Source organism: Lepidochelys kempii, chromosome 6, assembly GCF_965140285.1.
Source record: "Lepidochelys kempii isolate rLepKem1 chromosome 6, rLepKem1.hap1, whole genome shotgun sequence".
NCBI classification, from domain to species: Eukaryota; Metazoa; Chordata; order Testudines; family Cheloniidae; genus Lepidochelys; species Lepidochelys kempii.
In genome coordinates, this window is record NC_136385.1 from 111,481,087 (window position 1) to 111,508,420 (window position 27,334).

Sequence of the window (27,334 nt, forward strand, 5' to 3'; positions counted from 1 at the left end):
CTCTGAGCAGTTGTTGTTACCCATTTCGTTATTTAACTTCAAGTCTTACAGGAACAAGCCTTTTCTGGATCCTTACTTGTGCTCCTGTACTGGGAAGTCCTGCACTAGGATTACTGACATACAGCAGATTTTTAACTCTTTGCCTTCTGATCTCAGGAAATTTGAAAGTCTCTGCTTTCAAATATGGATGAAAGATTTCTCTTTAGTGTCACACTCCACTAACCCTTTCATTTTGGTCTGTGAGACACCTTGTGTGAAGAGCACTATATCAATTTTCATTGCATGGCTCTGTATTTATTAAAAGAAAACATTGGGGCTTCTCAGAATCCCACCACACTACCCTGCACTAGAAGATATTTTACTCAGCTGCTGCTGTCTGCTGTCTTTTACATCTCAGCAAACAAAACATATGTATTGCAAGGGTGGGGGATGTATTGCAAGGAGGAGGGGGAGGAAACTATGTTAAAATGGAATTAAGATTGAGAAAATGTATCAGAAACTTATAAACACTACAGGGCTGTTGTGTTTATCTCCAATTTTCTGGGTTTAATTTAAAAGAAATCCTAACATGTTAAAGTAAGGAAATGTACAGATAAGGAACCCAAATAACATTAACTCCACCCTTTAGTGACACCATGCAATCACCATATAATTATGATTAATATTCATAGTCCCAAATTAGATAAATGGATTTATAAAGGCAGTTTTCTTTCATATCCCTCTTCCCCCTTAGTGTAACTATACAGAGCTTCAACCCAACCCCAAGCATCACAAGCCAAGCATAAAATTAAGAGAGGTGCATGCAGCCCATCAGAAGCCATGGAGATCCATATTACTCAGGGGAAAATGATAACAGACACTAGACAGGCAATTTCTACTGTGGCATGCGATGCTGGATGGTGGGTAGTTGCCAGCAAGTGTGTCTGATCTATAGGCAGTCACAAACTTTCTTGAAACTGTTGAGCATGAGAACCCCCTTAAATTCAGACTACACAAGGGAGCCGTTAAATGTCCCTCTCTTTAATGACAATTATAGAAACCACAGCCCAACAACAGAAGCCACCATCCAAATCATGGAGTAGCATGGCAAGCCTGGTAGGAGCTGGACCATGCTGTCTGAGGGCTTTTCCCTTGGGTGTGAATGCACATGCAGGGGCTGGATAGTGTTTGGTGGAACCGTCTGTGTCTGTGAGTCAGAAGTAGCCAGAAGGAAACAGCCAACAGGAAAGCCAACTGGAAAGCCAATAGGCAACAAGTGAAGCCTTGTGAGAAAGCCAAAAGATCTTTTGGGTAGAGTGTTGGCTGGAAAGAAGCCTGGAATTGTGAGCAAAGACACTGACTTCTGTTTGATTCCTGCTGTGTTCAGGGAATCAGGAATTTGTTTTCATTATTTGTAAATAAACAGGATTGCATCAAAGAAATACCTGACTTCATCATAAATTTCTCCTCCTAATGGGAACAACCTGCAACCTTGAACAATGGTAACTACTCAAGCTAAAAAGAGGTAACATGAAGGAGGAGAACATTTTGGGCCTCTATATTGCAATTTGTTGTGTGCAGATGCACTGCTGTGCCCACATAGGCTCCCCACAGAGATTAATGGGGAAAAGTGTGGGTACTACAATCCATCTGTATGCAACAAACTGAAGACTAATGGCCTTCATGATTATTAAGATGATTCGAACCTTTTTATCACATCCCCTACTGGAAAATTGATTTTCTTTAAAAGCATGATTCCTAATACAAGTGAGCTCACAACAATGTTATTGAGAGATCAAGGTGGGTGAGATAATGTCTTTTATTGGACTAACTTCTGTTAATGAAAGAGACAAGCTTTCAAGTTCCACAAAGCTCTTTCTCAGAACCCTCCCCAGATGTGAAGAAGAACTCTGTGGAGCTCAAAAGTTTGTCTCGTTCACCAACAGAAGTTGGTCCAATAAAAGATATTACCCCAACCACCTTGTCTCCTTCATACACTCATACGACTACAACAACACTGCAAACAACAATATTACTGTTAAGTGGAGTTTGTTGAAATTCAGGAACAACAGTTGAACATTTCCAATGACAGTTTTCCCTCTTTATCAACCTCTTCTGTTGTGAAATACAGCACCATCACCTGTTCATTCAGTCACAGCAGGTATGTATCCAGAAGAACACCATCACCTAGCCTTTTTTGGTCTCAACCCCGTAAGTGACTAAAAGAAAATCAGTGGGTCATGTGAAAGAATTATATATTTTACAGGAACTTTAATAAGGAGTGGATGGTGGCTTTGCAAAACTTGTTAGGGAGAGACATGGTGTGGAGAGAATCCAGCTGAAGTGAATAGGAACCGTGTTCCTGCCACTCACAGGAGAAACTGATCCTTAACGGCCAATTTAACAAACCATGCAAGTTTTGAATTCAGAATATGGAGAATCCCTTTGGTTGAGTAAAAACTGGCCAATCCAAAGAGTTGATTCTGATGGGAAGGTATGCTGAATCATATATGGGCAACCTATGCTTTTAGAGAAGTCATTGGTTACTACAACTTTAGCTAATTTTTTTACTAATTTGAATCAGGTAAATAAGACATTATAGAGATGGTATAAAATAGTTATTTATTAATAACAATTTGACTTGAAACATATGCTCATTTATTACATCAGTACATTGTGAAAAATATTTTTAAATTTCCAGTAGAAACACAGATGAAGTTTTTTAAAGGCAAGCAGAATTTGGTATGAATTTAGTTTTATACAGTTAGGCCCTGATCCAATTTGAAAGACTTCCACTTACTTGAGTGCAGTTTGGATCAAACCCTGAATTGAGTATGAACTGAGTAAAGACTTCAAGGTTTGACCACCATATTTTTTTTAAAGAGGGTCCCATGTTTGTGCACAAATATCAGGGCTACAAAAAAATAAACAAGACCAGCTGCAAGTGATACTACCTGTGCTACGGAAGTCTATCCTAGAAGTGAGCATAACTGAAATTCGGGAGGAGTCTCCCAACTTGAATGTTACAGTGGATACAGTCTATTCAAGAGAGAGAGAAAGTATTTTACAAGATCAGTGAGATACACTCTTATCCTGTTGTATCTTGGAAAGGCTTGGGTTAAGGATACAGTCAGTTTCAAAACAAAAGAGAGAATATACTGGACATCTACAACCCTGAGGGTTCAAGGTCAAGAAAACTAAAGATCCTGGGACCAGCTATTGAAGAGTTTGAAATCCCAGTTTACTGTACTCATGAGGGATTTTAAACGGTCAGGTGTTTGTTTAGTAATTAATACAGCCAGACCTGGACAATCTAAAAGAGTTCTAAGTTATAGTAAACAGTGAAGTGTGTGACCCAGAAAGCAGAGAATTCCACCAGAGGGGAAGCCATTGACTGCCGCCTCAGGGTAATAGAAGCTTGGTCGATAATTATGATGCAAAATTTCAAATCAAGCTACTGAAAAGTAGGTTAATAAAACACAGCAGTACAATGATAGTAGAGTTCAACCAAGCACCTATTGAGCTTTAGGACAAAATTTTCAAACATAACTACGGATCCTGGGTGTTCAACCTGACCCAACTTAAAGGGGCCTGATTCTCAGAGGATCGACGCTTCCTGGAAACCAGGCTTCCTCTAAGGTGATCTCAAGGCAGGCACCCACTAGATTTTTTTTTAAAGTCTGGCTCTCCTGGGTATTCAGCAAGTGGAGTAGTATTACAATTCCTGAAGGAGGAAGAAGGCTAGAGCAGAGATGGTAAATGATTTCCACCAGGTCACTCAAGCAGTCAATGACTAGACATCGAACCCCGAGGGATGACTGTGGTCTGCTAAAACCACTTGTCAACATACCCTCCCATTTAATTTAACATTCTACAGCACCAAGTATATTTTTAAATATTTAATTGTGTGCTGAATAATACTTTCCTCAGATCCAAGCATAATTAATCTTTTTAATATTGGGTCTATCTCTTTCATAAGCTCCTCATAAGACAGCAGCAAAATATTGCTAATAATTTTGAGTTAATATGTGTTTAGAAGGTCATGTAAGGCTATTGCTGGGAGGATTAAAAGATTTTCTTTCATCCAGAGCCCCCTTTGTTGTAAGAAACCAAGGTAATTTAAATCAAGGATTTAGTCAGTCGAACCGGGACAAATCAACGGAGTAGAGATCTGAGAACTTGAAGCAAGAACACATTAGGCCAGCACGTTTACAAAGGAAAGGTTCTCCAAACTCACCAGGCCACTGACACAAAGTTAAGTTGAATGTTTAAAATTCTTCATTCTTTTAAATTAAGGGCAACAGTGGACATCTTGTTTCTTAATTATTCAGCAGACATTCTCTTATGGATACCTTCTTAAAGCATCATGGGTAAAGTATGGTAGCTGGCAAGTCACTTGAGTCACTAACACCACAAGGTGTTTCTGACACACGTGTGCTTGATTTTGTACTTAATAACTAGCCAGATTTTGAGGGGGGTGAATGAGAGAGATTTCACTGGTTACTGCTCAGAAATAGTTGTCCATTGATATTAATGACAGAATTAATTCTTCCCTCTAACAAGTGTTTGTTAATTATTTGTGTGTGGGAATACATATGAAAGACACACAATATGGTTCTCTATCCTCCTTAGAGCTGACTGAATAATTGATTTTTCTAGTCAGGGACCAAGCCAAAAAAAAACCCCTCCCCCCCAAAATTTTTTGTTTCCCTCTGAACCAAAATTGATTTTTCCCCCTCACCAAAACTATCCAAAAATTGTAAAAAATTCATTTGGGGGAGTTTGTTTTGTTTTGGGTTGCTTTCATGTGTTTTTCACCTTTTTTTGTGTTTGTTTTTGAACAAATTAGCTAAATTTCAAAATGAAAAATCAAAACATTTTGAAACAAAATAGCCAAAATGAACACTTCTGACATTCTCAAAAAAGTTTCCCTTTTTTTCTTTTAGAATTATTCACTGAATTCTCTGAATTCTACCCAATTTTGTAAATAGTTTAGGTGCCCTGAAAAATGCACTTGTCAGTGAATTTACTATTTACCAAAAAAAAAATGCACCCAATCCTCCTCTAGTAGCCAGAACAGAGTCTGCTACTGGTTTTGAGCTGACAAAGTTGGGTCTTTTAGCTCAAACAGTAGGGTCCCACTTTCAGAGCCAGAGGTTCTAGCTTCCATTTCTTCTGCCAACAACCCACCCAGGGGTGTCACATTTCAAGAGGTGGCCTGGAGGGAGGAGTAAGCTGTGATGGATCTCTGAAATTGAGGATCCACCCGGGGCACCACATTATACATACATGCATAGGGCTTAATCCTGTCCTGGCTGGGTTAGTGAAAGGGTCTGGAGACACTGCTCAGTGTGTCCTCTGCTAAAGGAATCTTGTGAACAGGACAGGCTGGGGAGTATGCACTGTGATACACCTATGGCTGCTTGCATCTGAGCACAGAATACGCACTAACTGCAGATCATGCCTGCCTTGGGAAGAAGTGAATAGGCGCGTGTATTAACTGCCTTCTCTCCTAACTCTCTCTCAAGTGCTATGGACAGGTCTTGATATATTTGCTTGGGAAGAAAAGGCATCCTCTTACCCCTTCCCCCCCGTGCAGCACAGAGCAGGACTTTATACTGCATGATGTGCAGAGAAGAACATAGCACATTTTAAAACATATATGCAAATTCCAGCCAACGTGATAAACATCTCAAGGATTCCTGAACTGAAGTTCTCCTAAATTCATGCAGTTACAAGTGACTATAAAAGCCTATTGCGTCAATAATCCACAAAGAAGTTTATAATACACCTCATTAGAATCATCATAGAATCTTGTGCTAAAAGCGTTGCTAGAATCCTTGTACCAATGATCCACAGATTATAAGAGGGACCTATAGACTTTCATTAACATTTTTAATCATTGTCTGGAAAAAATGCAAAAGAATTTGACATATTAAAGTCTATATTAATGTAAAGTGTGACAATGAGGTTCAATTTAGAGCCCTAGCCTGCAGTCATTCAAGGTAATTAATTCCCACTGAAATCAGTGAAATGTAAGTGTGAACTGGTTGCTGATCCCAAAATGCTCAGCTATTAAGAAATTCAACATTTACGCCTCTTATCCATCTTTGTGTCTAGATCACACCCCCATACATTGATCACAAACCCCAGTAATACCTAGATACAGTGGATATTATGAAGACTGAATGGAAGCAATTAACTTGGTGTTGCCTTAAGTCAGGTCCTAATTATTATTTGTGTGTAGTTTGAGTGTTAGTAAGTTACTGCTATAGGGAATAGCATTAACAATAACAGGGTGAACTGAATATCAACCAAATGATCTTGCCCTCTGAATGAATCATGTTAAAATTAGAATAAGGCAGCATCTAAGCTGTGACTGTGTTTGTTCCAAAGTTCATTGCTAATAATACAACTTATATTGGAATAAATCAAAACCTAATAAATCTTGTCCTTAATATAGCCTTCGGTCCTGTGACATTTTCTGTCACTCTCAAACCTTAAAACTGACCTCTAAAATACACAAACTGCAGCTTTTTTTCTGTATGCCCCCCAATCTAACAGAGCACTTTAGCATATGAGCAGTCCCATTGAACAAGGATTATTAAAGCTAACTCAGTGTGGTCTTCAAATGCTACAGCAAATTGTCATTTGAACAAGTGAAGTCAATGGGAGTATTTACATGCTTAAAACTTAAGTACATACTTAAATGATGTGCTGGATCAAGGACTATATATTTAGACCATTTCCAAATGAGTTAGCTTTGCCGTAATGAAACTGCTGGAAAAAAATGGAAACAAATCTGCGTACAGTGCCTATAACCACAATTAAAGAGATTCAGAAATTGGATCTAGCCAATGTGTGGCTTTACCCTAGTAAACCATACTGCCACCTTAGATACTGCAACTTTGTGAACAGATGTTTTGAAACATTATCAATAGGATTACTGTAGAATTTACTCATCATAAATCAGCATACTGCAGTGGCATTCCTGCTGGGCAGCTAATATAGCCTGCTCCTAATGTTCAGTCCGTACAGTAGTTCACATGAGGATGAGTGTGCTCACTACTCTTTGACATGACAGTTTGATGCAGCCTTTCAAGGCCATGTTGGCTTAACCTAACTTGCCCTTGTTCAAGGTCACACACCAACCAGTCCCAGTGAGCTGTGAGTGTTGCATACTTGGAACATTGGAACAATCAGAAGACACGTTTGTTAGACCCAATTTAAAACCATTTATCACTTGCATTAAAATAATAATCATTATCTATCAAGTACCAACACTGTGTTTGATGTGGTGCAGGCATATACAACAATGAAGTCCCTGCATAAAAAATGATGGCCTTGGTCAGTCATAGACAAAACACCTAAGACATAATACACTGGTACAACAGAACAAGCTTGAAGTAGTGAAAAAAAAATCTCAATGTCAAGACTGTTAGCGAAGTTGTTATCATTTTTACCCAGCACTGTACTTTAGAGCCTGTCTGGTACCATATACCTCCACTAAGAAATGAGGCTCAGCCATACCAAATCCATTAACATCCACTAGAACAGCTGGCACAAAATGATATTAGATGGGCTCACTAGCAGCATCTTCCAGAGAGCAGTTATATAACCACAGGTATTGTAAACAAGAAATGCTTCGGAGAGGGAGTGAAATGGTGAAATGGAAGATAACTGTGTGAATTCCAGCAAACAAAAAGCATTTGTGTGCATCCACTTCTTATTTTTGACTAGTCCCTTATGGGGAAAGAGCTCTGACTTCAGGTTGGAATTTTCCCCTTGGTTATATAAGCTTTCCCCTTTTCAATCATTCTCCACAGCAGAAATTGTGTCAGTTGACATCAACCAGATATTTCCCAGAAACTCAGAGCAACCAATCTTGATGACCTCTCCATTACTAGGTTTCTTTCTTTCTTTAAATCATAATCATGAACAGGGAATCCCAAGCCAAGCGACTGTCTGCACACCCAGCTCTGCGACACTGAGGCACTCATGGACAGATTGTCAAAAGAGGTCATCATGTTCTGAGTGCTGAGCGCTTAGGAAAAGCTGGCCTATGCCCAGGTGCTTAGAAGGGAGTTAGTTGTTCTGACTCAATTATAGAAAAGCTTTTTGACTTGCAGTGCAAGAGCTTGAAAACTTGGGGTTCTCCCCCAAAGATCAAGGGCAAGCAAGGTGGAAGGACACCAACATTCCAAACATCTCATCAAGAACCCAGCTGAAGAACCCAGTGGCTTTTTCATTCTCATGGAAAATATGATCCACTTTGAATTGCATCCATACAGCACATGGCAGATGCAGCTACCTTCTCCATAAATGGGGACTAAAACAAACTCCTATTTGAGACTGGGGAGACAGACTTCAAATTATGGAACGCCTCATCAATCAATGTCCTAAACAATCATATCCTGCTAGTATTTCTGCCATCTACTCTGCGTCACCTGAAGCAGTTAATTGGATTGCCAACTTGGACAGCTTGGACATCTGACATTGCTGTTTCTATGCCCCATGAAAGAAGGACAATGAGAACTGAGCTCTTCTGAAAAAATTTGACCCTTAGTTACTAAGTTCTAATACCCTCATTATTGAAGACCAAGGGACCTGGTGTAAATTGTCATGGCTCCACTGAAGTCAACATATCTGACAGTTTACACCAGCTGAGGATCTACCCCCAGATGGCATGTATCTGCATGGGTATACAAAAGAAAGGAGAAGAAACAACCTGCCCTTCTTTCCAGCCCCTTTCTTTCCCTGTGCAGGGACTAGTTACATCTGCAGTCCCTTTGCTCGCCTAATTTCAGACTGTTCCCTACTAGTGCCCACAACAAAAGGAGTTCCAGGGCCACAGTCCATTGTCCGTGCTGGCTGGATGTACAGTAACTCCTCACTTAAAGTCATCCTGGTTAACATTGTTTCGTTATTAGGTTGCTGGTCTATTAGAGAACATACTCGTTTAAAGTCACGCAATGTTCCATTATAAAGTTGTTTGGCTCGCCCCACTCCACCTGCCCGCCCGGTGCTCCTGCCGGGGAGCAGGGTTGGGGAGTCGGAGCTTGCCCCATTCCGCCCATCTGGCGTTCCAGCTGGGGAGCAGGGTCGGAGCATGGAGGCTTATCCCACTCCGCCCGCCCAGCATTCCAGCCGGGGAGTGGGCAAGCGCCCAACCCCGCTCCCCAGCAGGAGCGCCGGACAGGCAGAGTGGAGCAAGCCCCCGTGCCCTGACCCCACTACGCCCCGCCTCAACCAAGCTTCACAGTCATCATTGGTGAGTACAGTATTAAATAGTTTGTTTAAAATTATTTAAAACTTATACTGTATATGTATATAATGTCTTTTGTCTGGTGAAAAAAAATTCCCTAAAACCTAACCCACCCATTTACATTAATTCTTATGGGGAAATTGGATTCGCTTAACATTATTTCGCTTAAAGTAGCATTTTTCAGGAACATAACTACAACGTTAAGCGAGGAGTTACTGTACTGGGAAGCAAATACATGCTGTGTCCTGATAAGGGGTAATGCAGCAGGCAGATTCCCTGGCATGCTGTGGTGCCCCACCGAGGGATTGTACTTTGTTGAGACACAATGTCTGTAAAAGCCCCCCTGAGGTGACTGAACACCACCCACACCAAGAAGTATGGTTCAGTTCAGATAATGTCCCCACAAGTTCACATACTTATAGAAACGTATGGAAGATTCACCCATCCCTTCTTCCCCTTCTGTGTACTGATCACTTCTATTCTCTGGATGAAATCAGCAGCTGTGAGAGCCAGAGAAGAAAGGGGCAATATTTTTTCTATTATGAAAATTCCTTCTCTTCACGCCGTTGGGCAGCTGTGAGAACAATACCCGTCTCCATCACCAGTCAGCTTTTGCAGTTGCTGTGTCTTACTCTTTGGAACCACACATATTATATACAATGTAAAAGTCAACCAAAGTCTACAAATTCTAAATTAAAGCACTTTAAACAGATGTGTACTTAGAAACAGAGCTATAATCATGTACTGTACGTTGTGTGCTTAAATAGTGCACGTAATATAGTTCACTGTAATAACTACTCAATACTCAGGTTTCTAGCACGTTTGGAGGATACAGACAGGAATTAAATTTCAGTCCTGGAACTAGTACTGGAATACAGCCAGTCCCATATGATTCATAAAAATTCCCCTGTCAGAATGATGTGTCCTGCTGTCTTGATGCCTTGACCAAGTTTCCTGAAGTTCTTGTTATTATTAAGGTCCTGAGTGTTAACAAACTTAAGCTGAAAGTATTTTAATCTAGCACCATCCATACTGAAGCTCCAGTTATAACCTTTGAAGTTGTTTCTCCATCATGCATATCATTTAATGTCATCTCTGTTTGTATTTTTAGTCTTCTGCTCTATAAAAATGAATAAGGCAATTTTAAAATAGATAACGGAAAAGTACAAATTTATAACAAAATGGCAACCATTACCATCCCATCAAATTACACTTGTTAGCTGTAACCCAGTGTTGAGAACCATAATTGGGTAACTATTATTTTTAGCCTATTTCTAAATATTCTTCAATTCTACAGTTCTCTAAAAAAAAAACCTACAGTTCTCTACAAATTATATTAACTTCCCTCAATATACATCCTCAAGCTTCTCTGTTTCCATTCATGTTTCCCAGCTGTCCTTGAAACTGAACTGAGGTCATCCATGTTTGTTCTTATTTATGGATTTGCTGGCTTTTTTGTGTTTGTTTTTTACTTTCCCCTAGTTATTCTGTGTGGGAGTATCCGAGTGACAATATGTCAGAGCATTGGGAACAAAGATGGTCAGAAAAAGTGGAATTTTTGAGTGTTTTGCATTTTCATAAAGTCCCTTCTAATTTTCTAGACAGCTATTGAAAGAATAAGAAATATTAATCCCTATTATAAAGTAGTAAATCTTTTTAGGATTATTAAGTAGTCTCTACGCTCTCATGGAAATATTGGTCCCCCTTACTTCAGCCGTAAGCTTTAGCCAGCAGATGGTGAATGCTCCCCTCACTCAGACAATCTGCAAAGCGTATTACACAGCATGGTTCTCCTGCCACCCCCATATAATATAGTCCTATCCTGGCAGTATTCTTGTGGAAGAGGATGTACCAGACAGCATCTGTGATTTCCCCTTCTTGCACTGACAGGGCAGGATTTGGTCCAGGAAAAGGGAAACATGTGTTCGGAGACCCTACGTTCATTAGGGTATGTCTACACTGCTCTTAAACACCCACATCTGGCCCATGTCAGCTGACTCAGGCTTGTGGGGCTCAGACTACTGGGCAGTTTAATTCTGATGTAAATGTTTGGGCTCAGGCTGGAGTCCAAGCTCTGGGACTCCATGAAGGAGGGAGGGTCCCAGAGCCCAGACTCTAGCCCAAGGCCTAATGTCTACGCTGCAATTAAACAGTCCCTTAACCCAAGCCCCACAAGCCTGAGTCAGCTGACATGTACCAGCCACAGGTGTTTCTGTGCGCACTGTAGGTATACCCTTTGAGATTGAATGCACCATAGATGTGAGGGCTGATATTTTCAAAGCCGTCCTTAAATTATTTGAAATAATTCCCTTAAAAGCGGTATCAGCTGGATGTACCAATCATAGAATATCAGGGTTGGAAGGGACCTCAGGAGGTCATCTAGTCCAACCCCCTGCTCAAAGCAGGGCCAATCCCCAATTTTTGCCCCAGATCCCTAAATGGCCCCCTCAAGGATTGAACTCACAACCCTGGGTTTAGCAGGCCAATGCTAAAACCACTGAGCTATCCCTCGCCCCTCCCTTAGTAAGTAAGTGTCCAACCAAACCTGCCCCTACTATCCCCACCTCTTTGGCTAACACAGCTGATGCAATTTTTGAGAAGGATATGGTGCAAGAAGAGGGGCACTTGCTGGAAGGAGACCAGAACTTAAGTGTTGTGTCTCTGCAGTCTGAATTCTAGTTTAAAAGTCAGGTTCCTCAATAAGCTTCAAAGAGGTAAAACAGCCAAAAAATCACCTTAACCAGTTAAACCAGGTGGATGGCTGCTTTGTTTCTCCAGCGGGGCTCAAAGAAGGGAAGTTTACCAGTGCATCTGGCTCAAAAAGTGTTGAGAAGGAAGAAAAATCCACATTTTCAATAATAACATATTTATTTCTCCAAAGACTCATTTATTGTTTCAGAGAAACTATCATGCTTCACTCTGGCGATAATGTGATCTTACTCAGACAATAATAAAAATGATCTAATCTGATTTTATGATTGCTCTTTTTTTGCTGTATTTAAGCAACACCAAACCACCACACAGACATTATAAAATCAAGCTGCTTTTCCATGGGGTTTTTTATTCCATTTTACAGCTGAATTGACTGAGATACAAGAAAGACAAGTTACTTGCCCTGGACCATGCAGGGTGAGGTTTGTGTCTGTGCACAGGGGTGAATTCTTAGTGCACATTTGGGTCCAGATCCTGTATTCCTTGCACAACCAGTTCTCCCACAGACTTCACTGTGTGTTTAACTGGCCTGACTTTAGTGGGAGACTTGTGGGTTTCCCAGGAATGAAAGATCAGGTCTTCAAAGACAGACCTCTCTTGCAGCTTTCATTACTAGAGCGCATGCTGCCTCTTGCATAAGCCACTCTTCTTAGGAGTTTTAAAAGTCACACTTGACTGAAATATTGCATTTAAGTTCTCTGTCCTGAAGCCTAATTTTTCACGTTTGAATCCTTACTACTTTAAAAATAAAAATAACAACATTATACCAGGGCAAATAAATTAAAATGAACATTTTCCAATGTTCCCTAATGTGGAAAAAGTCCAGTCTTTTCATGCCAAAAATTTGTCATGTGAACCAGAGGATTTGGATGCATTCAGAGGAGGCTGGTGACATGTGCAAGCAGGTAAGGAAAACAGTCATGGGATCGTCAGATCAGACCCAAATCATGGCAGAGTCACATTCTGTCAGCTGGAGATATTGTTGGAGGCCATTGGATCTTTTGACCATAAAAACGAATATCTAACAAGTTATTTTCTTTAGGAAATTCCATCTAGCTCGCTCTTCAAAATTAACTTTGCAGGAGGGTGCTTAATCTATGAGCCTGGGTGTAACTGGATGCACATCAACAATTTGAATTGCAAAGAGTCCCTGAACACTTGCTTTCTTGAAAGGCTGTTATGAGGATTAACTATTATGGCCCAAATTATAGCCAGCCCTTGCATGGGTGCATGGTGAGGGGGAAGGTGCAATGAACATTCACCCATTGTCATTAATTGCCATTAATGAAGAACTGTTTATAGGCTCCCTGGCACAGGGATGGCTTGTACCGCACCTAGCACAATGAAGCTAGCCACATATCCAGACTGCGCCCTCCACAGAGCAAAAAAGAGACTGCTCCCCTTTCAATCTGTGGAGGGCAAGTGGCCTCAAAAAGTGGTGGGGGAGTAGGTATGCCAAGGAGAGCGGAGCCTGCTGGCTGTGGTGGGGAGCACAGGTTGTATCTTCCTAGGGAATTGCACAAGTTCTCTCCACCCCACATGCCAGGAAGCTCCTGAATGCATAAGCCCTGCTAGAATTCCCCCTAGGGGATGCAACCACATGCTGTCCCTAGTGCACGTGGTCCCTTAATGATATCGCCTGGCCCTTAATGGGTTGTGTTTGAACTTAGTTGAATTTAGGTGCTATCATAAAATACTTATTATCTTGCTTGTTACTGGACAACTAAAGGAAAGGGTCAGACTGTCAGCTGGTGTAAATTGGCATAGCTCCTGCAAGGACAACTGAGCTGCTCCAATTTGCCCCAGCTGAGATTCTGGTCTAAGTCTCTATAGACTCAATACACAGCACTGGCTCCCTAGGAACTCTTCACAGTCTATTAGATTAGAATCCTAATATCTGAAGGTGAGATTTTCAAAGGCTCTTAAATGAATTAATACTTGGGCTCCTAAATCACTTAGATTCTTAAAAATCACATCTTTTTAGGAAATTAAATCCCTATTGCACACAACAGATTGTAAGATTAAAAAAATACACATTTGAATAGTCCCTAAAAATGGCTGAAATATATATTTACATAAGAGAATACAGTGGCAGCATATACTTGTCAGATAAAGTATTTATTATAGCTGTTTCATCTCTGATAAATAAAATCTCCATAAAAGAGTTGCTTAAATAGTTAAACTAATTTGTTAGGGCCCCATTCAGGAAAGCACTTACGCACATGCTTATCTTTAAATGTGTGTTTAAATGCCATTTACTTCAGTGGTACTCACACAGTTGTTTAACTGTTGTTCTGAACAGGGGGGTTTCCATGAATTGGAAATTCACGTGAATATCTAAAAATAATTTTAGAGAATGAGGCCCTACATGCAAGAATATCTGTAAATGGGAAAAGTATAGCTGATGGGCTGAAAGACAGTCAGCTTTCTTAATGCAGGGATTAATAAAAGAGAAAGTTTTTATACAAAAAGTCCTGGTTTAGGACATTTTTTGTACACATATATTGTCTGTTTCTTAATAGAGGTCTCAGTCCTGCATTCCTTGCACAGCAAAAACTCCCACTGATCTCTTTAGGAGATTTAGTTGCAGTAGTAAGTTAGGACTGGGCCTAAAGGGGAAAAAAGGGTTAGCAATGTGTTAGAAACATTTTAAGGTTTATTAATGAACACAACACAAACTTCAGAGTCAGAACCAAGTGAACATTCTGAGAAACTCCTATTGGGGAGTAGTGTTCGTGATGGCATGCAGAAAAAAATATATAGTGCAGGAAATCCTGACCCCAATGGGAGTTTTCTCAGTGACTTCAGTGGAGTCAGGACTTCACCCAGCAAGAGATCTGAATGCCTGTTCTTGTAAAGGATGGAAGGAAACAGTTCAAGAGACATATGAGAAGGGAGGGTACAGATGGAGGAAATAAAAGCCAATTGCAAAGGCTTAAGACAACATTTAAGAAAAGGCAAAATAGGTTGCGATAGAAGCGGCTAACAGAATTTTAACACCTCCCAACCAAAAGGCAGTGTGCTTATAGGCAGCAGCGAAAGAGTCAGTCAAAATGTCATTGCTCACTATATTTTCTATTATCTGTGTTTAGCTAAGATAACCTTTTATCTTGTGTCTCGGTTACTGCAACATCCTTCTCTCTGGCCTTGACAAATACAAACTTGCCCCACTCATATCCCTTCACAATGTTGCTGCAAAGATCATTTTCCTAGCCTGTCCCTGTGACCATGACACCCCTCTCTTTGCATCCCTTCGCTGGAACCGCTTCTCTATTGCATCAATCATAGGCTACTTGATTCACTTCCAAGGCCCATCATGACTTAGCCCCACCCTACTTATCATTTCTTGTTCAGTATCAAAAGGTTGACTCTCACCTCCAGTTGGCCCATTATCCTACCCTCCATCATCCCTTGTTAAAACTGTCAAACAGGCACCTTCATGTTTTCTCCCATGCCACCCCTTGCACCTGGGAGAAGCCGCCTGTAAGCATCCTCAAAGCTACCTCAGTGCCCTCCTTCACATCACTCCATAAAACTCTCCTTTGCCGTAAGGTCTACAAAAACTTGACAATAGTTAGGCTGCTGGTGTGCTGATGCCATAGCCTAGCATGCTAACCAATGCAGTCTCATCACTTCCTTGTACTCCCCCATCCATCTGTCTGTAACCACCTGTTTCCTCTTCTCTTATACTCAGATTGTCAGCTCTTTGAGGCAGAGAATGTTCTTTTGTTGTGTGTTTGTACAGCTCCTAGCACAATGGGCTCCTAGGTGCTACTGTAATACAAACAAATAATAAAAGGAAGAAGAAGAATGCTCAGTTTGCAGCCAACACTAATGCAACAACTATGTACATTAAACTATGTTAACATTCCCTCAGCACACATATGCTAAGGCATAGGTGAGCGCTAGTTTTAGAAGGATTAGATTTTTATCTGTAAATGTTAGTAGATGTAGATTTCACTGTGCACACACAAGCCGATGACAAAATAGAGATTTACAGATAGGCAAAGTAAGAAAAAGGCACTTGAGAACTTACTAGAGTTTCATTTCAGAATACTTAACTTTGTATATTTTGAAACGGAATGTTGACAATTTGTGTTTTAATGGCTACAAAACTTTAACTTTTTGATTCTCAATGTCCACTATCATTAAATTATTGTCTGAACACACACTCCTCCCCCCACACACACATAATTCCCTGCAACTGTGAAAATTTAGATCGATAAAAAATGAAAAAAATACTTAAAAATAAACATCAATGTTATCCATTGAAATTATTTTTTTTAATAAAAACTAATTCTCCTAAGCCTAACTGCAGCCATCTCTAAACCACCTGCAGGTGCCCCTTTGCCAGAGGTCAGCTAGGCCCGTTTTCCCCAACTGGAGAGGGACAGAGTAGACAGTGCATGAGAAATTAGGATCTGGCCCTCAGCATTTTCCACCAGTTACCATGCAGCGACCTGTGAAATTATCCCAGCTTTCTCCAAGAAATAGTAGGTAAATGTGTGGTAGCTAAATCTGGCTGGGAAATAGCTTTTGTTCCCACAAAAAAATGACAAACATGAAAAAGGTTTTCTTTGGATCAAAATTTTTCTTCAAAAAAGAATGTCTTTAAAAATTTTTAGCCAAAAACTGAACAATTTTCAGTTTTCTTATGGATAAAAACCTGAAATTGAATTTGAATATTTGATACTTCCTGTGGAAATTTCTGTTTGGGCAAAAAGCAATTTTACATGGAAAGATACCAGCCAACTCCAGTGACAGTTACTGGCCACTGTTGACTTTTTAATTTGGACCACTCTGCATTGTTACAAGTTTTTCAGACTGACATCCTTCTTCAACTTTAATGGTCCCCAGCCAACATGTCACCAGTGCTAGCCCATCTCTAGTCATGCTCCTGCCTTCATCTGATATTGGAGTAGGTCCCCAGATTGGACTCCATTGACCACTAGGCTGATCCAGTACAGCAGTTCCTGTTGTATCCTTTTCCTCTTTTCCCTGTTGCTTCATAATTTTGTGTTCTCAGCTATTCATCCTTTCTTATCCATCTTTATTAGCATTAGCTGTCCTAGAGCAGAGCATATCTCAAGGATAGGAGTGAAGAATTCTGAAAACCCTCCAAGTTCTCCGTTGAACAGTTTTGTATCCAAGGGAACGAAGTCCTGAAATTAGAAGTTTCATTTAATTGGGGGGAGGGAGGGAGAAGGGGAAAATGGAAACTACATCATGCATCATAAACCCAACTTTGACACTTCTCAATGCAACATTTTATTGCCTAAATACTATATTATTATGACTCATGTCACAATAATCATTATTAAATCTGGGTCAAAAACTAAATGAACCATTTTAAAATGACTTCAAAATCTCTACAGAAAACAAAATAAGCCAATATACTTATATTTCAGCAGTCTTGGCCTCTGAAGTAAGTTTAATACTTGATTTCCCTTTGCCAACAAGATAATTTTTTGGACAATCTTTTTTCAATAAAAGTGTTGATTCACTTCTGCCAGGGAGGACCCATTCCTTCAGCCTTCTCAAATTTAAAGTTTACAAAGAATTATGCAACCAAAGTGGAACTTCTCATGCTTAGTGTTTGATTCAAATTTGTTTTTGAAGGAGAAATGTGACCTCAAAACCTGTAGCGTGTTTATGTTAGGACTTCCACAAACATTTTAGCAAAGCATTGTTTGCCGATATTCTGTAACCCAAAATCACATTGTGACTGGTTTGAAAGGGGAGTGAGCAGTTAGTATTAATTGAGCCTGCAAACACATAAGTATATACAGACCTTTATTCATGAGTAGTCTCCTTGAAGTCAGTGTAAGATTACTTGTGCAGAAGCGTTTGCAGGATTGGGTCCTTACTGGTTACTGGACACCCGTGGGAGGATGAACTTATTACTGAAAGGAAACATCAGCAAGGAACAGGGCAAAAACATGAAAGAAGAGGACAAGATTATCCTCTTCTCTTTCTCTCCTCTCCTTCCTACTATGCCTTTAATTTACTCAAAGATTTATATCATTGACTTGCCGGACAGGAATTCACAAGATCAGTCTACTCTATAGCAACAACTAGTATTACTTCTTGATCAGAAATACAGTGGGGTTGCATGGGCTTCTCCCCAGAAAACATTTTGTTATTATCATCTGTGGATGAAAGGGCAATTGTATTTTTGTGGGGGAGGGTCTTTAATAACATCTCTTGGTGCTGTTACTAAACATAGCAACTCCTTCAAATTTCTAGGAATAAAACCCATTCGTGTGCAGACTGATGGGTTTTTTAAGTCCTATGATCTAATTAATAATGATCTAATTAATAATATTAAGTGGATATATAGTTTAGCTAAGATGAATAAGATGAATGGCCCAAATTCTGCCCTCATTTACACCTGTGCAACACAGTTGATAGTAATGAGGTTGATGGTAATGAGGTTGTAACTGAGACTGAATTTGGCTCCATAATTTTTACACGCGATGGCACTTTTCCCCCTGCAGAAAAGGGAAATAACTCTTAAGATTTTATATTTTTCCACATTAAACTGAGAAGTTAAACTGAAGAGATATTTCTGCAGATTTTTCCTTCTTTTTCTACGGACATATTGACTACTGTTAGTTAACACCTGCAAGAATAAGATACTCCTATTTTCTTATGCAATGGAATCTTTGTGCCTGGGGATCGGGTATGGAGATTTTATTTTAAGGGTATCCCTACACAGATTAAACAGAAACAGAAACATTTTAAATGTTTGAAAATCAGGGGAAATGGTATTCTGGATAAAACGACAAATATGAAATTACACAGTCACCACTGACAGTGGGTCTGATTCACTTTTCACTTACTGTGTAAATCAGGAGCAATGCCACTGAAATTAATGGAGTTAAATGGCTTTAAAAACAAAGGGTGAAGAACTGAACAATGGCAAAACTCCCTCTGACTTCAGTGGAGCCAGGATTTCATCCACTGCATTTGACATCAGAATCAGGCCCAGTACATACCTCACAGGTGCCCCTGAAGCATTACTCTTGGTGGCCTACTGACCTTTGTGTTTTAAACGCAAGCTGTACTTCCGACTCTGAGGTAAACCCTGTGCTAAGGTAGCATTGACATTGTTTACTGTCTGGCTGTATAGATGTCTGGCACAGATTGCAAAGTACAGTAGCACCAAAAAACTGTACTCTATGCATACGTGCATAAGCTCCCTCGGTGGATTTCATCATACATTTTGCATCTGAAATTAAAATCAGGGCTTTAATGCCTTTTGCACTATTCATGGTTTGCAAGAGACAGGTAAACAATGTTACCATCTGAATAAATATCTCATGGTTGATTCTGATCTCACATTAGTATAACTCCACTGGCTACCATGGGTTTGTTTCACATTTACACCATATAGATGAGATTGGAATATTTTTTTCTTTCTACATAGTACATAAGAATTGCCTTACCAGATCAGGGCACTGATCTGTGTAACCCAGCAGCCTGTCTCTGACAGCAGATGCTTCAGTGGACATGCAAGAAATTCCATAGTGGACTATTATTGAACCATTTCTCCCACATTTTGCAAAAGAACAGCACAGCCATATACATCACACAGAGCTCACAAACACACTAATAAAAGCAAAAGTTTATTCTCGACTGAACAAATGTATTGTCAAGTCCAGAGCAATGAGAAAGCGCCGTTCCATTACCTTACTGTCTCTCCAAACAAAGGCTGGGAGATTGTTTACTGTTTTTGCAGTAATGGGCTGCACTGCATTTGCTGATGTCAGGAATTTCAGCTATATTTAGTTTATGTAAGCTAGTGATATAGAATCACAGTTTTATTACACAAGCTAACAAATCCAGATACGATACAGCACAGAGGCCAAGCTTCAGTGTTACCATTGAGGACATTCCCAGTACAGTGCCAAAGGAACACTACTATTACTCTTGCCATCACATATATAACTTGTGCCCAGTTTGGGTTTTTCTGTAGATTTTAAACCCTGAGCCACCACCCACTTTGCTGCCAAAGCCAATCAGATAAAGCAAAATAGGCACAATACAGCAGTAGTAACTACTTCCCTGTTCTACTATTGCAAATGCCACATTATGGCATCCAACGATCTTTTACAGAGAGACAGACATGTTTCCCAACTTGCTGGAAAGGTGCAAATAATGTCTTCATGCCTACTACATAATGACTTAGGTTTTGTCCCAAAAGACTCCTTTCTGCAAACATTTTCTAATCCATTTTTTTACCTACCAGATAGAACTCAAACTACATTTCCCAGAGCTGCCACTGCAAACAAAAGGCGTTCTCTCCATGTCCAGCCCCAGAAAGAGCAGCACATGACTGCTCTTATAATGGTGCCTTAAAGTATAGAAATCCTCATGACAGGCTTTAAACAGAGGGCCATTTCTTCAGCTTGTGTCAATCTGGGTCATGCCATTGAAAACAATTATGCTACACCAACCTACAGCAGTTGAGTATCTGGCCATAAAAAGAGAGATTGGGAGAGTGTTTAGAATTACTGCAGGCCTCCTCATGCTCAGCTGCACACTGTATACCAAGGTGTGAATGGGAATGTATCTGACACTTCATAATTTGTTTGCCATAAAAGCATTTCAATCACTGGTCTGCTGACAACAGACCTGGAACCTAAAGTTATTTTCTCTTAGATGGTGCAACTGTACCGTAGCAGGTAAATTCTAGGGTAATTTTCTCGAGACAATCTCTGGGCCTATCTTGCGAACACTTACTACCAAGTAGGATGACCAGATAAATTGGGATGGGGGAGGGGGTAACAGTTGCCTGTGTAAGACAAAGCTGATAATATCGGGACATCTGGTCACCTTACTAAGAAATACAGTGCTTACTATCACGAACAGCCCTGCTGGAGCTGCTCACTGTAATAAGCAGGACACTCGATGAGCATTTGCAGGATCAGATCCTATAACATTTTGAGCCAGATGATAGCCTTTGCTCCTGCTGACTAGCACTTTACTCCACAAGTGGCCCCACTGACACTCTCCATTAGGAGTTTTAGAATCTGACCCTGTACAAATAGAGGCACATTGATACCCAAGCTTGTTCAGTTAGGATCACGCAAAAGAGTCTATTGTTAAAATTCCATAATATCTCATTTAGTATGAGCTAGCAAAAATGAGGTAGCAGGCCTGGTAAAGATTTTTTATCACATTAAAAACACTGGGTTAAGGGTTAAGCAGAGTCACAGACTTGCTGCCAAACAAACGTTGTGGTTCTCGTAACAATGAACTTTCTTTGTAACAGGATGGATAAAAAGTTAATCAACTGTGTATCATGATCATTGCACTCTTAGGCTTACTGGCAAGATTAAAATCTCACCATTTAACAGCAATCCATAAAGAACAAACAGATTAACGAGAAACAGCAAAGTTGTATTAACATTTTTTTTCAAGAGCACACATTTAGGAAATGCCAGATCTCAGTGTAAAATGGACAGTTTGTGGAAACTACAGGATACAGTGACCTGCAAATACATATTTTCCTCTCCTTGCTGTTCATTGCCCCCTTTGGCTTTTTGACTGAGACCATCCTCTCCTACAGCATCAAACCCTGCTCACCTTACTCAGGTGAGTACTTCCTGAAGTCAATGGAACCCCTTTCCTGGCAGTAAAAGAAGCCAGATTTAATTCTGGGTGTCACACTGTCTGGAGTGGCTCACGGCCATCAGTGTCAACCTCAAGGCAGGCTGTGAAAAGGCAGGGCAGAACCCCCAAACTGGAAGTATGTTCTATAATTAGATTTCACCAACCCAGTAAAAAGTGTGAACTCCTAAAGCACTAGAACAGTGTTACTATGGAGTCACAGACGGTCCCCTTGGGCACTCCAGTCTATCTTGCTACCCAGTTAAATTGGATTATGTGATAGATGGTCACTTTATACCAAAAATCACAATAATATTCAGCAAAAAGAAAAGGAGGACTTGTGGCACCTTGAACCAATCACTTACCCCAGGTTAATTGTACTCAGATCTCAAACCAAAGACAATTCCTGCAGCCAATCCTCTAATAAACTAACTAAAGATTTATTAACTAATAAAAGAAATAGGAGTTATTTATAAGGTTAAAACAGGAAACATACACACACAAATGAGTTACAGTCTTAGATTTTAAAACATAATAATAGCTTCTATAATAAGCAGCTCTATATGTTCTTTAAGGATGACCCATGCCAAGCAGCAAAGGGACCTTTTGCTTATGTTTAGGAATCTTTGCCCCTCAGAGTCCAGACAGCATAAAAAATCCAGTTTCTTCTTGTCAAAGATTTTATCCCCTGCCCCCCCCCCCACACACACACACACCCCAGAATCCAAGCTGATGGGACAAGCACTCCTGCATGTAACCTCTTCATGGGTGCAGGGGGAACAATCGACAAAGTCTTTGTTCTACAATGGCCCATTTGGATTCAATAGTCCTTCCTGATGCCCAGGAGATCACGCCTCTTGGGGTACACTATGTTATAATTTGGGATACAGAGATTATAAATAGGATTAATACAGGCAGCATCCTGCAAGTATTCCATAAAGCAAACCAAACAAATTGTTATCACTGTAATATCTATTCTGATAATGCTAACACACAGGTAAGCCTAACTCATTTCCATCTATGCATCTGTAAGTGTTCAGTGAAGCCTAGGAACTTTTGCATAAGCTGGGACCTGGTCTGCCAGCATCGCAGTGGGATGCTGCCTCCTGCCTAATAAGAACTATTCTTACATTGAATTAGTAACACCATAGCATGCAGTAAGGATTGGATCCAAACCCCACTGAAATAAATGAGTCATTCCAATTACTTCAGTGGCTTTGGATCAGGCTCTAAAAGACTATTTGTATGCAGTCCCTGGTGTTTCCCTTGGTTTATTTAAAGAATCATTTCTCTGAAATCCAAGCAGCAAAGCTCTATTTTTTTTTTTAAGACATTGGATGATAGTTCTGGTTTGGTTCAATGTTCCTGTTAACTAGGGTCAGTATGTGCCTAATAATTGCACCTGAGGAGAAATCCATCACAGCGTAAACAATCACTGTAAAACAATAAAAACTCCCAGACTGGAAGAGTGAGCTGCCAAACCCTTTCAACAGCCAGCACTCTGGCTCTACTTGGAAATAACATATACCTAATAGCTCGTTGCTCCTTTTTGATCTGAGCAGTTAATCAAATTTCAGGGCCCTGGGATGATCCAGTTGGGAGTAGACACCGGTGATAGGTATTTCTTTGATATAGTTTTGTTTATTTACAAAGATACAGAAAATTCTATGTCTCTGAATGCAGGAGGAACCAACAACGAAAGGAGCAATTTCTTATCTTACAGTCCCAAGCCTCTTTAGACAACACCAGACCCAAAAGTTCATTCTTTAGCTTTTCCAAGGGTTACACGGTGTTCATGGCTACTGCCAGGCTTTCTTGCCTTTAGCCTCTGCCTCTCCCCCTGTTCTTAACTGTTCTCAGTTTGGATGTGTTCTCTCAGGGCTTGTCTTCATGTACAGCACTACAGCTGTGCCACTGTAGTGCTTTAGTGAAGACGCTACTAAACCAACAGGACGGCTTCTCCAATCGGCATAGTTAATCCACCTCCCCAAGAGGCGGCAGCTATGCCAAAGGCAGGGACACCAATTAGGGGGAGCGGGGAGGTGGGAGCCCACCCCCGAGTTTCGTACAGGTTGTATGTGAGCTCCCAGGTGGAGCTATAACTATAGCACAGCATTAGTGTGAAATGTCAGTTCTGCAGAGGAGATGTGCCCCGGGCAGGGAGTCAGTATTTTCTTTACAAGCAGAGGCAGGGTGATTAAGATAAGAAAAGGCTGGTGATTAAATTAAGGATCTGGAAGTCTAGCCTGTAAAATAGGAATCCCAAGGGGTGGGGTGGAGGGTTGTTTTAGAGGTAACACATGGGACTCAGAAAAGCCCTCTAAGCCAAGGTTACATTCAGAAAAGGGGGAGATTTGGGAGCATAGGTGAAAAGGGGTCAAAACCAGGGAAAGGGATAGTAGTGGTATAGAGAAGCTCCCACCATAACTGTGGTACTTATGTGGTCCCATCACCATAGTATCTGAGCACCTCACAAGATCTAATCTATGTCTCCTCACAGCCCCTTGGTGAGGTAGAGCAGTGCTGTTATCCCCATTGTACAGATGGGGCACTGAGGCACAGAGAGACTAAAGGCCAGATTTTCAAAGGTGTTTAGGCACCTACTGGAATTTTCAAAAGCACCAAGAATGTTAGGTGCTTTGTAAACTGTACTAGATGCCTAGCTTCATCTTTGGGTGCCTAAAAAAACCTTTGAAAATCTGTCCCTAAGGCACTGGCCTAAGGTCATACACAAAGTACATTGGGGTGGGGAGGTGGCGGGGAGTGGGGGAAGGAGTAGAACTGCCAGGTCTCTCAGGGCTAGCTCCCTATCCAGCAAACCAGCCTATTTCTCTGCTGCAGGCTGCAAAAAAAGACGACTCTGACAGATGGGAGCAAAATCAAGGTGGCCAGTTCTCTGAGACTCCAGCAAATGGTCCCAGGAGGTTGGGATGGATATCATGGCTGACAGCATGAAAAGTAGCACAGAGGTCAGGAAGGATGGAGAATGAGAGTCAGATGAGAAGAGACCACTTAAGTCCCAAGCAGTGGCAGATTTTGCCCCATGCTGGGCTGTAGAGCAATGGCTGCTATGCAATTCTACATTTTAACTGAAAACCATTTTGTTTTGTCATTTTTTGTTCCAAGTTTGAGAAAAGGAAGGAATGAGAAAGTGTTATATAAGTATCAGATGTGTTTATGCGTCAAATTCTTAGGGTTTCAGCTGTATCCAAGCCAATTCCAGAACAAAGAACAGAAACTGCATCCACAGAGTCCATAAAGTTGATGATTATTGTCATGATTTGTATTATTCACTGGGCATCATCTGTGGTGCTCAGCGCTTGCTCAGAATATGCCAGAAAATGTAGTCCCTGAGCCAGTGTGTATAAAACATGTAGCCCTGGATAAGATGGCTCAGATATTTAAATATGAAGAGTATAGTTATTAAGCACATATTAATATCTATGAGGGGAGGTGCTGATGGCAATAGAAGTTTTACTGGGTTAAGGACTAGAAGATTTGACTCTCCAACTTTCTTTCTAGAGGAAGAGCTGCCCAAAGCTCCCGTGCCTTTTTATTTTCCTTTCCTGCCTGCAGTGGCCCTGATATACCTCAGAAGTCTCAGATTTTTTCTCAACTTTAAAATGTGGAATTTTCTTGGTGTTTGGTTTTAAATATTCTCCTATGAGAACTGCAACTCAATCACTATAGTGTGTTGTGTTTAAGAGCCTTCTGGAAAGTAACTAGCCTTTAAACAGAAGTGAAAGCGGTGTTGCCAACTCTCACGATTTTGTCATGAGTCTCATGATAATTGTTTTCCTTAAAGTCCCAGCTCCTGGAGTCAAGTGGATATGTGATGATTTCATCCTTCATTCTGAAAGGAAAATGAAGTGTCTAGCCCTCATGGCTGTGGAGAAAGCTTCAAAATGTGACCCCAGTGCATCCTAAAGGCTCAAAAAGCAGAAGGCAAATAAAAAGAACACCAAATCTATTATTTTTACATAACCTCATTATTTTAAAAACAATCTCATGATTTTTGGTAAGCCTGATTCATGATTTTTGAACATTTGGGGTTGACAATACTATTAAAGTGACTGTAAAGTGTCAGTTTCACTCCTGTTTAAAGTTAGTTTCTAGTCTCTTATTTGTAGTGAAGTAACACCCCTAGATCCCCTGGCAGGTGCAGTATAAACTCATAGGGCCTTGCCCTAGTCGGATGTTTCCAAAGTTAAATCATCTATTCCAAGCATGGTGAACTGCAAAAAAATGATAGAACGTAATCTAGATTTTTCTACAATTGTTTCAATCGCTGTATTCAAGAGTTAGTAACAAAGAATATACATTACAATTTTAAACCTAACCAGTGTCCCTTAAGTGACTTGACACAAGATGTGAGAACATGTTAGTATTAGAGCTGAGTGCATCTAATATTTATTTAATTCTCTTTTTTTATATAGGCGTTAGATACAGTGCTCTTATCAGCTAATTTCTAAGTTATTATCTGCAAAATACCCCTAGAGTTTTCAGCTGCCTAAGTAGACCCTGGAATCACGGTTAAAGTTCGCACCTCACTCCCCCATAGAATATCAGGGTTGGAAGGGACCCCAGAAGGTCATCTAGTTCAACCCCCTGCTCGAAGCAGGACCAATTCCCAGTTAAATCATCCCAGCCAGGGCTTTGTCAAGCCTGACCTTAAAAACCTCTAAGGAAGGAGATTCTACCACTTCCCTAGGTAACGCATTCCAGTGTTTCACCACCCTCTTAGTGAAAAAGTTTTTCCTAATATCCAATCTAAACCTCCCCCACTGCAACTTGAGACCATTACTCCTCGTTCTGTCATCTGCTACCATTGAGAACAGTCTAGAGCCATCCTCTTTGGAACCCCCTTTCAGGTAGTTGAAAGCAGCTATCAAATCCCCCCTCATTCTTCTCTTCTACAGGCTAAACAATCCCAGCTCCCTCGGCCTCTCCTCATAACTCATGTGTTCCAGACCCCTAATCATTTTTGTTGCCCTTCGCTGGACTCTCTCCAATTTATCCACATCCTTCTTGAAGTGTGGGGCCCAAAACTGGACACAGTACTCCAGATGAGGCCTCACCAATGTCGAATAGAGGAGAACGATCACGTCCCTCGATCTGCTCGCTATGCCCCTACTTATACATCCCAAAATGCCATTGGCCTTCTTGGCAACAAGGGCACACTGCTGACTCATATCCAGCTTCTCGTCCACTGTAACCCCTAGGTCCTTTTCCGTGGAACTGCTGCCTAGCCATTCGGTCCCTAGTCTATAGCGGTGCATTGGATTCTTCCATCCTAAGTGCAGGACCCTGCACTTATCCTTATTGAACCTCATCAGATTTCTTTTGGCCCAATCCTCCAATTTGTCTAGGTCCTTCTGTATCCTATCCCTCCCCTCCAGCGTATCTACCACTCCTCCCAGTTTAGCATCATCCGCAAATTTGCTGAGAGTGCAATCCACACCATCCTCCAGATCATTTATGAAGATATTGAACAAAACCGGCCCCAGGACCAACCCTTGGGGCACTCTACTTGATACCGGCTGCCAACTAGACATGGAGCCATTGATCACTACCCGTTGAGCCCGACAATCTAGCCAGCTTTCTACCCACCTTATAGTGCATTCATCCAGCCCATACTTCCTTAACTTGCTGACAAGAATACTGTGGGAGACCGTGTCAAAAGCTTTGCTAAAGTCAAGAAACAATACATCCACTGCTTTCCCTTCATCCACAGAACCAGTAATCTCATCATAAAAGGCGATT